At 39.3% G+C, this 14533-nt stretch overlaps 1 protein-coding gene across 3 annotated transcripts in view; it reads right to left on the bottom strand.

Moving 5' to 3' along the window:
• LOC130929630 (uncharacterized) overlaps nucleotides 1–14533 on the bottom strand; it is a 441235-nt gene that overhangs the window by 281071 nt on the left and 145631 nt on the right. For 2 of the 3 annotated variants that reach the window (XM_057856964.1, XM_057856962.1), the window contains exon 2: nucleotides 247–390. The exons of the other annotated variant lie outside the window; for it this stretch is intronic. The gene's annotated coding sequence lies outside the window, so the exon portion shown is untranslated. The remainder of the gene's footprint in view (nucleotides 1–246; nucleotides 391–14533) is intronic. 3 annotated transcript variants of the gene reach the window in all.

Here is a 14533-nt window from a genome sequence, read left to right as displayed (position 1 = left end):
ATATAAGAACGCTGTGTTATTAACATGAGTGATATCATTAGCGTGTTGTACAGACTTGTCACATTGTGAGCGTGTTCGCACAGTGCCGTGACGATTTGATCACAGACTTTGGATTAGATCCATTGCATTGCTAAATCAAGTCTGTCAGAAAAGTGCCAGGGAAAGAACAATCACCACCGCATGCTAAGTCACACATAAAACGAGGCAAAATGAAGAAAGGCAAACATGCACAAAAACAGTCATTACCCTCCAACTAGATGGTTATGGCCCGTCACTGTGGCTTTCTTCACCTGCAATCGACTGGTCTGTCGACTAAAGTAGAAGAAGCGTATTTGTGCCAGCTTATTTGTCTGACCCAGTTGTAGCAATCAGCAATGAATGGCCTGAACTCTGAAACAACACAAACACAAAAGAGGATGATTCTTATAAGAAAGTTAACTTCTTGTAGAACATCCAATATTCGCATTTGAACATGAATCGACATAGGTAAATAGTCGAATTTAATAAGAACAGAACACAGTGGTACCTCTACTTACGAAATAATGTGGTTCTGGAAGTAGAGACGCCTTTTTCATGTAAATGCCCTAATCCGTTCCAAGCCCCCCAAAATTCAAACATAAATCTTTTATAATGCATAAAAATGCATCAAAACATGAAACAAATCTTCTTTTCCCTTCGGCTTTTCTCTTCAGGGGTCGCCAGAGCGAATCAGTTGTCTCCATCTTACCCTGTCCTCTGCATCCTCTGCCCTCACGCAAACTACCTTTATGTCCTCTTTAATTACATCCATAAACCTCCTCTTTGGTCGTCACAATTAGATTATTGTACAATAAACATAAAATCAGAGTTATGCATACTGTAAAAACAAAAAAACAAAAATAAGACTAAAAGTGAATAAAGTGTAAAGTAATATAGTGTAAAGCTAAGGAACACGAGGGGCCAATGAACAGGACGCTGGGATAAACATACAAAGCCCTCCGTAATTATTAGCACCCCTGAAAAAGATGTGTTTTTTAGCTTCCAATATATATTTTTAATTCAAATAATATGGGACCTTAATGGAAAAAAAGAGAAAAATCCAACCTTCAATACAAGTGCATTCATTCAGTGGGGAAAAAATCCCACATAAAGAAAAAATTATTTGACATCAAATAATGTGTGTCACAATTATTAGCACCGCTGGTGTTAATAGTTTGTACAACCCCCTTTTGCCAACAAAACAAGGTCTGGGCACTGAGATGGCCATGGGTGATTTTGTGTCTGGTGAACCATTTCTGTCTTGCTGAAAGACCCAGTGATGACCCATCTTCAGCTTTGGGGCAGAGGGCAACAGATTTTGATTTAAAATGTCCTGGTATTTCAAAGCATTCATGATGCCGTGCACCCTAACAAGGTTCCCAGGGCCTTTGGAATTGAAACAGCCCCATAGCATCACTGACCCACCCCCATACTTCACAGTGGGTATGAGGTGCTTTTCAGCATGCGCATCTTTCGTGGCACGCCAGACCCACTTAGAGTGTTTGTTACCAAAAAGCTCAATCTTGGTCTCATCTGACCAAAGCACACGGTCCCAGTTGAAGCCTGGGACCGTGTGTATTCTTGTGTGAGATGCTGTTTCTTTGAAATACCAGGACATTTTAAATCAAAATCTGTTGCCCTCTGCCCGAAAGCTGGAGATGAGTCGTCACTGGGTCTTTCAGCAAGACAATGACCCTAAACATATGGCCAAATCTACACAGAAATGGTTCACCAGACACAAAATCAAGCTCCTCCCATGGCCATCTCAGTCCCCAGACCTTGTTTTGTTGGCAAAAGGGGGTTGTACAAAGTATTAACACCAGGGGTGCTAATAATTGTGACACATATTATTTGATGTCAAATAATTTTTTCTTTATGTGGGATTTTTTCCCCACTGAATGAATGCACTTGTATTGAAGGTTGGATTTTTCTCTTTTTTTCCATTAAGGTCCCATATTATTTGAATTTTAAAAAATATATATTATAAGCTAAAAAACACATCTTTTTCAGGGGTGCCAATAATTATGGAGGGCACTGTATACACACTCAGTATAGGTCCCTTTTAGCCAATTGGATGCCAGGAATGCTTGGCAATAGCCAATGGCCGAGCAGCTATAAGTATATTACGTTCAGTAAACCCTGGGAGCTGCAAGTTGTATTTTTGCCTTTCGTATCCTGAAATTTTCTTTCGTAGTAAGATGCAAGGTTTTCACGTGGAGGTGTGTCTTAACCTGAAAATTCTGTATGTAGACAAGTTCGTAAGTAGAGGTAGCAGTGTAATGAATAAAACTAATAAGATTTTGTATGGATTCATTATTTCCACTCATGCAGCATAATGAAAAAAATCAATAATCCAAATATAGATAAAAATGGAATTTTATGAGCTTTGCCTTAAATAGGCTACAAAAAAAGATTCCTGTAAATCTGCATTTGGTCTGCTGACAAACAACCACAATCAACATAACAGAACTTGCCAAAAAATGATTACGCTTTTTTTTTTTTTTTTTTTTTTTTGTAAATAGAAGAGGGCTGTGTGTTTTCCTAAGTACCGGTACTTCATTTTATATTGACCATCCCTCATAAAATGTATTCACACACTCTTGTTCTCACACTTGTTTGGTATATAATCTTCATTTTTCATTCTCTCAAGATAATGGTTTTTCTTATCTTACTTCCAGTGGACCTCTAATAAGGAGTTTGAAAGTTCTGTTGTTCACAATTCTAAAATGTCAAGCTGGCGTCAGTCGTACTCAAACCCTGCAAAAACAGAATGTGTTTTTGAATGTGTCCTCCCTAACTCAATAATGATTGATTACATTAGTGCAAGTCTCTTTTTTAGGTTTGAATCAGACCGAAGCCTTAAAGGAAAATTGGCATTTCAACCCCTCTATTCTGTCTCATTCCACCTCCCTCTGAACAACAGCTGATTTACTCAAAGCCAATGCCACAATGGGAGGCTCATGCTAAATACCACTCAAAGGTTTGGATTGAGCTTCTGTTTCAAAACACAAGACCACGTTTGCTTACTTTGACAGGTGTTGTACAGGACGGAAAGTGTCATAAAATTCTGAATTTTAAAATATTCAGAAAAATCCCTTATTTTAAAGTCGTGCATGAATTTGAAGTTTAAATCACTGCTTTGCATGAGCTTGATGCATCTCACAAACCCTCCATTTAATATTTAAAAACAAGTGAATGTTTTGTTGTCCTTTGTTGTTAAATTGATTTGTTCATTTATTAATGTCTATTATTATACTGTTCAAACTTTGTTTTTTTTTCTGAATAATTTTATGTTAATATTTGTATTTACAGTGTACGTACAGAATTTTATTGTACCTGCAGTTTTTCTTAAAGTTCTATACTGTATAGATAAAATTGAAAGTTATGTACATTGAGGTTTGGAATAAGGCGATTTGGAGTATGGTGGGCATATTAGTTGCATGAAGAGCTTTCAAGGGGGAAAACACTACTTTATAATCAACCAGGATTGTCAAGATTTGCCTTGTTTGAGCACTTACACTTAACGCTGCATCAATGACGATATTGTTCATGTTTTAAAGGGACGTCCAACACCTACAGTATATCATGTAAATCCCATTGGAAAGAATCTTTTTGATTAATTGAAAAAACAGATTTTCATTTTCTGATGCAAAATAGTGTCGGGGAAAAAAACTGTAAACAAAAGCCACTATTTCCAGGAAGTGGCTGCCCACCACGCAGGCAAATATTGTATCACTGCTGATTCTGGACTCCTCACCATCCTCATCCTTCAGGACCTATCTGCAGCTTTTGATACCATTAGTCACACCACACTCCTCTACCGGCTATCCACTATTGGCATCACCCACACCGCATTGAACTGGTTCTCTCTACCTTTCTGAACGCACCCAATATAACCAACTCAGATCATTTAAATCTACCCCCTCACACGTTACCTCTGGTGTGCCCCAGGGCTCTGTCCTCGGGCCCCTACTTTTCATCATCTACCTCCTTGCCCTTGGCAACATTTTCCGTAAACTCAACATCCACTTTCAATGCATTGCCGACGACACCCAACTGTAGCTCACCTCTGAACCCTCCTCTTCTCTCTCGCCCACATCCCTGACTGACAGTATCACAGAAATAAAAATCTGGTTTACCCACAATTTCCTGAAAATCAACAGCAATAAAACCGAGGTGCTCCTAATTGGCTCCAAATCCACCATTTAAAAAAAAAAAAAAAAAAAAAAAAAAAAAAAAAAAACAAAGCCTATACTTTACCATCAACAACTCCACTGTTTCACCCTGCCCCCAAGTCAAGAGCCTGGGAGTAATCCTGGACAATACAGTTTCGTCTCAATCGCTCATCATTAACATTACCTGGATTGCCCACTTCCACCTACGTGCCATTAATAGCCTTCGCCCCTCCCTCTTCCCACATTCTGCTCCCATTCTGATTCACAGCCTTGTCACTTCCCGCCTTGACTACTGCAACTCTCTCCTCTTCGGCCTCCCTGAAAAAACTCTCCATAAACGAACTGGTCCAGAATTCTGCTGCCAGCATCATAACCCGTACCCCCTTCACCACATCACTCCAGTCCTCCAACAACTTCATTGGCTCACGGTCCACTTTCTAATTCAGTTCAAAGTCCTCCTCCTCACATTCAAGGCCATCCACAACCTCGCCCCGTCATACCTGTCCGACCTCATTCATGTTTCAACTCCCTCCTGTGCCCTCAGATCCTCCTCCTCCATACACCTGTCTGTCCCACGGCTCGCCTCAGCACCATGGGGAGCAAAGCATTCAGGCGCTCGGCTCCCCGGCTTTGGAATTCACTACCACCAGACCTCAGGTCTCACTCTCCCTTCTTCAATCCAAACTCAAAACACACCTGTTCAGATTCGCCTATCCATAATAGCCCTAATTTCTTTGTATTTGGTTTTCTGCTACTTATTTTTTTATCTAAAAGTATTTTTATTGTTTTTACATCTCTTTAGTATATTAAATTTTCCTTAAACGTTCTATGCCACATTATATTTAGTGTTATCAATCTTTAATTTGATTAAATGTTTTTTAAAATGATTGTACAGGGACCTTGAGTGCCAGAAAGGTGCCTTCAAATCAAATGTATCATTGTTATTATTAAGGCTGCAGCTATCAAATATTTTAGTGATTGAGTAATCGACTAAAAATTCTATCGATTAATCGGATAATTTTTTTTGTTGTTGTTAAAGAGCAATTATAAATATACATGAGAAAACAAGACATTTCATCTAATATTGAACACTTTTCAGTCAATCAATGTCTTTATTTTCGATATACATTGTTGAAAACAGCCAACAATTGCATCTCAGATTTACTCTCGGATCATAGAAGCACGGCCTTGCATCGAAGTCATCCGCCTTAGGTGCGCTATTTTCGGCTTGAATTCCTCGAGCTCAGTCCGATGGCTGGGTGGAGCCATTATTCTTGCTTCATCATGCTTTTATGCCACTGGCGTAATCACCTGTCACTCAAACATGTCGGAAGTAGCGGCGAAGTTGGATCTTTGTGTCACAATAATTCAATCAAAACTTTCTACTTAAAAAAAATGAGTTCAAAACTTTTTGCTCCCCCAAAAAAGTGATACTTCAATTAAAATATATATATATATATACATATACTTTTTTTAGGGAAGGGCAATTTTATTTTTGAAAAAGATTTTTTCTTTGATTGAAAATAGTTTTTTTTTTTTTTTTATTGAAGCAACTTTTTCTGCGATTGAACGATTTAGACACAAATGTCCTACCCATAATATGGCCCAAACAGGAAAAAAAAAGGATTGCTTTAATCAAAGAAAACAGTTTAAATGAAAAATTAAGTTTTCAAATACAAAATTCTGAGTCTCAAATATTTTATCGCATTCAAAAACTTGTTTTCTATGACTGAAAAATATGAAAAATATATGATTTTTTTTTTATTTTTGATTGAAGGGATTTTTCTTTTGAAAATATTTTTGTTTGTTTGTTTGAAGCAACTTATTTTTTGATTAAATAATAAAAGCCCAAATGCAAAACTACATTACTTCAATCAAAAAAGTTGTTTCAATTAAAAAAAAAAAATGACTTCAAAAGAAAAAAACTCAATCAAAGAAAAATAGCTAGACACAAATCTACCTCCATAGAAACCTAGCCCTCCGCAGGGCTAACGTTACGTGTGCGAGTGACAGCAAGCGACATCTTATTTATTAGCGCTGAGAATCTACTGCTTTAAGATGGCGGCTGTTTACTAATGCCACCCAGTCTGTCATACTAATGCCACCCAGTCTGTCATTTCGCATCTAGTTCTACATAGATGTGATATCTATGAGACGCATCAGACGCTACCTGCTACTACCGTAGCATCATGCGGGCGTAGTTTTTAGCAACGTCGGAGTAGTTTGTAGCAGCTGTCGGCTGTGGTCAGTTTTTTTTTTTTTTTCTTTTTTTTTTTTTTATTACTTCGTCCTCTACGCACATGAGGTCAGCGCGTTGTCCCGCATTAAAAGTAGTCCGGCAAAACGTGATGCTTAGAGCAGGCAAAATTAAACGATTCCTCGAGGTGAATAAAATTACTCGGACCAGTTTTTAAACTCGAGTTACTCGAGTAATCGAGTATTCGTTTCAGCTGTAATTATCATTATAGCTATTTTAACTATTCTAGCCAACAAATGTCAGCATCCTAGATTGCCCAGCCTTCTTCATGTTGTTATTAATACTTATTACCACATGAACCTGTGCCCGAGTCTGTCAGAGTGTATGTGCGTGGGTATACACAAAATTGCTGCGCTGTGTGTTTAAACATTTTTTCCATTGCAGAGGTCATGGGTAATTTATATTCTTAAATACTCTGAACAACCATCTTTTACATGAAGGTCATATACAGTAGGTGTTGTCTGTCCTTTTAAGCTATTTAATTCACTCTTATATCACAGAAAATTAATTTAAGCACTTTCAGACCACTCAACCGTGATTATTTATTCATATCTGAGCAATAAAGTGTTTTAATTGTTCTTCTCTCTGGTGCTGTGTCACACTGTTTCCTTAAAAGTACTCTCGGGTCGTTTCACACTTTCCACTTCACGTCTCCCTTCAACCTCCTTCACATGCCCAACCACACACCATTTTCTATTTTCTATTCTCCTCTGTCATCATCTCTCAGACTCACCGTCACTCAAAGCCCCATGTCCATGACACTTATCCCCAACCCCCCTTACCTTCAGATTCAAATACAGCCAGCCAGAGGCCTCGATCATTCAATTAAGGCAGCAGGGTGTTGCTGTTATTCTTACCACTAATAATTAAGCCCCCCACAGCTAGTATGATGCCAGACTGCCACAGTCATGATCATCAATAGATGTCATTCCTCATCTTGCTCTTCCCAAGCAATCAGCAGCCTTATTACCATCATCTGAGCTCAAACACACACATGCTCGCGAGGGCGACACACACACACACACCAATAAGTGTGTATAGAGAGAGAATGAGACAAGCAAGTGGGGTGGATGGATAGATGGAGAGCCTGAAGAGGAGACAGCAAGAAGAATGGAATTGGGAGACAGTGGATGGAATGACAGAATAGATGTGTATGTGTGTGGGGGGGTTGTTGAGTGGGAATGTGTTTAGTGGGTTGGTTGGTGAGTGGGTAATAAAGAGAGACAGAGCTAGGGGGAGTGATGAGATTAAAATGCGGGAGTGTTACAATCACACACACTGCGTCTGTGCGTCGATGTGTGTATCCAAGAATACCAGAGTGGCAGGCAGGCGAGACGGGGGGAGATGTTCGAGTGTGTACCAGCAGAGTGAAGCCCCTTGAGGCCATTGTTGCATTCTGAATCCAGGATGTACATCGGCATGAATGTAATTGGTGGAAACTAGCTCAGTTTGTGGTTGAGCTGAAACTGAGACTCAGTAGTCTTCTTAATCTCTGTCAGGCCTACTTTGTTCATCTTTATCACACAAAACTGACATACTTTCCTCCACTTAACCCTTAAGTTTTTCTCGTCAGATTTTATTGTCCTGTTCAATTAGTTCAATGTATACAAAACCTACTCATGTGAGAGAAATTTCATATTTGGGTGGGTGATTCATGGACCCGGATTGTGCACAATATCAACAGGAGTTTACAACCCTGATCAAGGTCCAGAGGCAAACTATGAATGAGCATTGTAAAAAATTCATAAAATACTGACAGTCTCTATCATAAGTATGAGACTAAACATTTTATGTTCATTTGCCATGTAACTCACGTGTAGTTCTACTTCATTGCTAATGTATACAGTGTTAAGCAGTAAATTAAAACACTGATACATAATGGAAATCACATATATTTTGTTATACAGCAAATAAGCCAGCAACTACTCAACAAGCAGGAGCTGCAAATATTGTATAGTGATAGAATTTTTTCTACTGTGGCTGACGTTTTTATTAACTTTCATTGGCAACTTTTAACTTTTTTTCCCTCATTCACATGCCACCTCCTCATTTTCCTTTACGCTACCTGCATCTCTGTTTCTGGCCTTGACGTGGTTCATTCCTGCTTCACAATCACCCAAATGCTGCTTTGTGCCTACTGCACGTTGCCTGAAAAAAATTCTAAAGATGCTAGTTCAAGCAGACCTTATCTGAGTGAATTGTAGAGAAAATTTTAAATAGCTTTAAAAAATTACATCTTCCCTGATCCGCGCACCATTAACTCATTTGCTCCCAGAAACGTATAAATATGTTCTATTTTGAAATATTTTATTGTCCCTAAAACGTATTTATACGTCTTTTGCGTTTTGTGTCGTTTTTTTTTTTTTTTTTTTTTTTATAAGAAGCATATATAGCTTCCGCTCCAGCTGAGAAACAAAGAACAAAGCTCCAAACCCATTTTAAGGCAATAAAACTGGCCACTGGAGGGCAGTAGCGCATTTTGTAAGACCAGGCAACCTGATTCAACAGCCGGGCAGCATGGTCGGAGCGCTGGCGGCATGATGCCAGGCGACGCTCCGACCGAACAAAACAACCGAGAGGACGCCTGGGAGGCCAGGCGCTGGACGACTGAGCAAAACGAGTGGGACCCCCAGTGCAGCGGCTCGCCGAGCAGACTCCGCAGCAACGAAAAAATAATCCTTGTGAGACAGACAACGATGAGGGAAAAGTTTACACGGCTGACGTGGCGACAACGGCATCATCTCAGCGACAAACCGTCATCTCTCAGTAGTCATGTGTGACTAAATTGTTACTTTGCTATCAAAAGTTCTATTTTTCTGGTTGTTCATGGTATTTTGTAAAAGGAAACCATTATTCAGATGTTTGGGATGTAACTAACGCAAAAAATAGCTTTGTTAAAGTCAAAGTTATGTTTGAAATGTATGCGTTTCTAAAAAGCTAATTTTCTCCATTTTTTCATCAGAAATTGGAAAATTGCTCAATCTAAGCTATTTTCTAAGGCTGATTTCTAAAGAATGGAAAAAGATATGAACTTACTTTTTTTCTGCTGAAAGAAGAGAGTCTAATCTTTCTTTTGGTGGGTTCCATGTTTATATAGCAATAGAAAAGAATTTTCTGTGAGCCTTGCAAAATCAGTCAAAATCCAGAAAACCGCCGGGAGCGAAGGGCCTTGCTCCGGTGAAAATGGCTGGGAGTGAATGAGTTAATGGCATATGCACTTTAGAAGCTTGGTGATGAAATATAGGCTCCATTAGGGGAAAATATGTCTGATATTTCTTTGCACTTGAGTTTTCTATCCTAACCCTAAACCTCTGCCCCAAGTCATCGTGAGAGTCATGCTCGGGATTGGCTCAGCAGTCCAGGAGGGTGGGGTGAACAGTGATTGAGGAATGAGGACTGATAGTCCAAAAAATCAATCAGATTCAGCCTGTTTCACCTTGGTGTCACCATCTAAAGCAGATGCTTCGGACTATCATCTACAAAACAGAATGGCAACAATGTTCGGTAACGAGATGGGCAAACATGACAGGACACAATCGGTGTAGATGCCCAACTAGAGTTTTAAACCATCAAAAAATTGTGACGGCAGTAAGATGAAATATTTCCTGTATATATTTTGTGGGTGTTTGTCCCTCTCTTTGGCAGAGCAGATTTCTTGCATGCATCCACATAGCTTTCCTTTCTGTCAGCAAATAAGACAGGCCCATTGCTCACACTGGAAGGTGTTGATTTTTTTTCCTTTCTCCACTCACGATGAATAGCAATGAACTTAGTTGAACTATGGAAGTCTATTTGGCTTCAACATAAACAAATTCTCCGCGCTGCACACCAACTGCCCAATACCAGCCTCTTCGTTAGACCTCAGTTGAGAGACGTTCACAGGTTAATTCTCACACTAAACTGCACTCTGATGCTTCAACATTCAATTACCTTTGGTTAATACACTCTGTCAACCCCCTCTGTCACTGATGGAGAGAAATGATTTTCCTCTAAATTCTGTTTGAAAGAGCACGTCTACAATGAAATGTACGAATGAAACGCGCGACATATTTTTTAACGCACTCATGCACTCTGCACTTTGGAGTCATGCGGACTGGTGTCAAGCATATTGATGGAGTGCGAGGACAAGTCAATATGAGATGCCCCAAGAACCTGTGTTGTGCACATGGTGTATAAAACGTATTTGCTTTTGGACATTTGAATGGCATGGCACTAACAATTGACTATAAATGAATGCGTGCATTTGGGCTGAACAGAAAACAGTTGCTTCAAATTGTAAAAGCTTGGCAGCGAAAATAACACAGGAACCTTGACGCTTTTTACCCCCTCATTTTATTCTTCTTTCCGCCACCCTAATGCAAAACAAACAACAAGTTACTGGCGGGCAGCTATGTAGTCCACCAATTGGAGCGTCGCCCTGGCACACCAATAGGAGCCCCGCGTTGATGCATAAATTACCGTGCCTACAACAGCCCCGGTGATGCTACAATATAAAAACGTTTTTAAAATATGTCCATCCATCCATCCATCCACTATCTTCCGCTTGCTCTGGGGTCAGGTCGCGGGGATAAAATAATAAGATGCATAGATTCATTTACAGAACATATCACAACAATTGCATGTTGTTTCCAATCTGCACTTTTGGTTAGCGGTGCTTTCAACTCCGAACCATAGTAAAAGTCAACAGCACGCTTCCTTTCTCTCCCCCATACGCTCACCCACTTCTTCTTCTACCCCAAATTGGCAATGCCGCTCACACTGAAACGGGACAGCGGCCACTTGGAGATGCTGGTAACAATGTTGTTTATAAAAATGTAACGTCATTTGAAAGAGTTAGAGATTTGTTGATACGCTCAAAAGCTGCCCCAACAAATCAGCCCCTGACATAAATTGGAAAAAACTTTAGGATCAAGCGGAAATTCAACATGCCTAAAAGACGGACAAACGAGACTGAAAAGCAACAATGACAACAAGGAATGTTTTGGACAACTAAATACGGTAAGCTAAATAGGCCGCCGTGCCTTTTTTTTTTTTATGTTTTATGTTTTACAAGTTAGACCTGTTGAGAAACTAATTGCTGACTGTAAGTCCCACTAGTGGTTAGGCATGTGCCGGTTGCCGGTTTCACGGTTTACCGTGGTGTGAAAACGTCGCGGTTTCAAAACCACTAAAATTTTACGTCAGACCGTAGTACGGTATTCCCTATTTTTCATGTGTCAAAAATGCAGCCAGAAGTGGCTTGGCGCGGCAGCGCTCACCCCCTCCCGTTTGTTGCTGTGTGTGAAAGTGACAGCCAGACAGCCAGTGAACCCCAAAAAAAGTACTCCAAACATAACGCGTACTTTTCTTCAATTTATTGAGCTCTCAAATCATGGTAAGTGGAATATACAAAATGAATACTTTAAAAACATTGTACGATTGTATTTTTCCATGTGTGAGTAGCTTCAACAGATTAGCACCATGAAAAGTTCGCCAAAAACAATACACACATTTTCCTTTCAAATTCAATATACAAACTAACTAAAAGTTTACAAAGATGAATGTTAGCCTAGGCTTAGCTGGGAGAGCAACTTTGTAGAGTGTTACAGCCGCAGAGTGAGAAAACAAGCTTGATTCGCTTGAATGAAGGGGAAAAGGGGATAGCATCAAAGATCGCTAATTGATGCTAAAAGATTAAAGATGCTCTTGCCCTAAGCACAAATCCACGTTCGCCGGATCAAGGAGCGGTCTCACTCCGAATGTTTGTTTTTTTTGTTTGTTTGTTTAGATGAAACCTTTCCACAACAATATTTACACTTTAAACTAGCTTATACATTTTTAACTGATTAACTTATAAATTCTTTGTTTTTTAAAACATAGGCATGACATCATGTAGACTAGAGCTGACACAGTGGCTGAAAATGGCGAAACTTCACTTGAGCTTTTCCACCCTCAAAAAAAAAGTCATGCAGTAGAATTTTTAAAAATTTTTATTCAGAAGTGTTATTACTTTTTTATGGAAATTATTTTTTTTATATTTTTCTTGTTCTAATCTTGAGCAACTTGAGCTGTGGCTGTGGGTATAGTCTATAAGTTATATTTATTTTAATTTTATTTAAAATATTTGTTTTTTTTATTGGTAATTTATTTTAACAATATATTCATGTTCCAATTTGCAACTATGTTCTGAAATTTTTTTTTTTAAATCCTGTTCAATGGGGAAAAAAAAATTAACCCATACATCTCAAAATAACACATTTTGGAGCTATAATTGCAATACCGTGATACCGTGAAACCGCGGTATTTTTGCCCACGGTTATCGTACCGTCAAAATCTCATACCGGCACATGCCTACTAGTGGTTATGTGGACAATTGCCCGTGCTGTGCAGAGTATAGCCTAAATAATTCAAAATTGTTGTCATAACATTCATACCATGGATATTACGCTTTTAATTTTTTTATGATTGTTTTGCTGGTACTATGATTCCATCTCTCTTGAGAAGCGTCTTTGTGTGGCTTGAAAAGCGCTCTAGAAATACAATGTATTATTATTATTATTATTATTATTATTATCTGAAATTTAGGCTTATAAGTCCCACAGCATGGCAAGTGGGCATTTGCATGTTGTTTCAGCACCATTTCTGCTTATATTCCGGGACCTGTGTCCGTCTCGTCATCACTGCGCTGTCATATGTACTTTGCATTCCGGCACCTTATGATTTACAAATTAAGCACTGGATACGCCTGAAGTCCGAACGCAGCCTAAATACGCATAAAGAGGGATCTGAAAAACAGAAAGATGCAGGAGTCCATTTCTATTTTTCTAGGGCGGGCTTTTCTCAAGGAAAAGGCCCCACAGCAAATGTCTGAGACCAATTTGAACTTCTCATATTTAATATTCAGTGCGAGTCGTTATAGCAAGGTAATGACCAAAAATATTCTCAGTTCTGTGCCATAAGGGTTCAAAGTGTGATAAGGGTTCAGTGTGCAAAACACAGTACTAGTATAATTTGCTGTATTCTAAATACGGAAAACAGTATTGATCTGAATATATATTGCAAGGTAATAAGTTGCATACAATGTGGCATAAAAAGTTTGATGTAGGTCAATCATTTTGGGTCGTTTGATTGAAGAGTATGTAGCTCGTGTGGGCACCAATGCTTTATAGAGTCACAGTGCAACACAGTTCCATTAATTATAAATGTGTCTTTTATTCAGGGCATGATTAAAAACGGGTGATCTGTGTTTTTGCGATAAAGACTTGGGGAGATGGAGAGATATGAACAGTGCATGCTTAGAGAAAGGAAACGAGAGATGAGGCCCGGAGGACATGCATGATGGGTCATAATCCAGCGCCTACGGGAGGTCACTAGTGGGAAGCGGTACTGAGAGGTGGCTAAAAGCGAGTTTCCCTCCGTGAGGCTGGGAAGAACAGCAAAATAAAAGAGGGTTTACTCGCACTCTACTTTTACTGCAATATCATTTCCAATGACTGAGGAGCAAATGTTCTGACAAAATATCCTTCCATAAAACAGCAGTGATGATATAAATATGAAGAGCATTCTCGAGCATTCTCTGTTGCCCAGAGAGATCTTTGACTTCCTCCCCAGTGCACTGGCATGAATATTAATACGGTTCACAATTGAATTGACCTCAGATCTTCTGTTTTGCCCCGCAAAAGGTAGGTGTGTATGAGTATTATGTGTCAACTATACCGTTATTTTACACCGTTGTTCATCATTAGCATTAGTATCTTAACGCAAACTTGGAGCACCGCCAATGTTTATGATTTTATTTCCCTAATTCTGAGGTTTCATCCAATGTCAGGCCCTAGAATAATGAAGCTGATAGGGGACAAGACTTGGTTTGACTGCTTTGGCCCTGTTCGTTTTTCTTTTGTTGCCCATTTCCTATGCTGCTTATTGTCCCGAAAGGGAAGCTGTACCCCTGGATAATTATCCATATCTATGCTGTATAGCTCTTAGCTCCCTTGAGGCCAGTTTTGATTCACACAGACAGCCAGGTTCAGGTTTCTATGAGGGAGAGAAGCAACAGAGCCAGACTTTAGGTCTGTGAAGGCTCAGCAAAAGTTGAATTTATGCC

The sequence above is a fragment of the Corythoichthys intestinalis genome, chromosome 14 (genome assembly GCF_030265065.1).
Source record: "Corythoichthys intestinalis isolate RoL2023-P3 chromosome 14, ASM3026506v1, whole genome shotgun sequence".
Classification (NCBI taxonomy): Eukaryota; Metazoa; Chordata; class Actinopteri; order Syngnathiformes; family Syngnathidae; genus Corythoichthys; species Corythoichthys intestinalis.
This window is presented reverse-complemented; position numbering and strand designations above follow the sequence as displayed.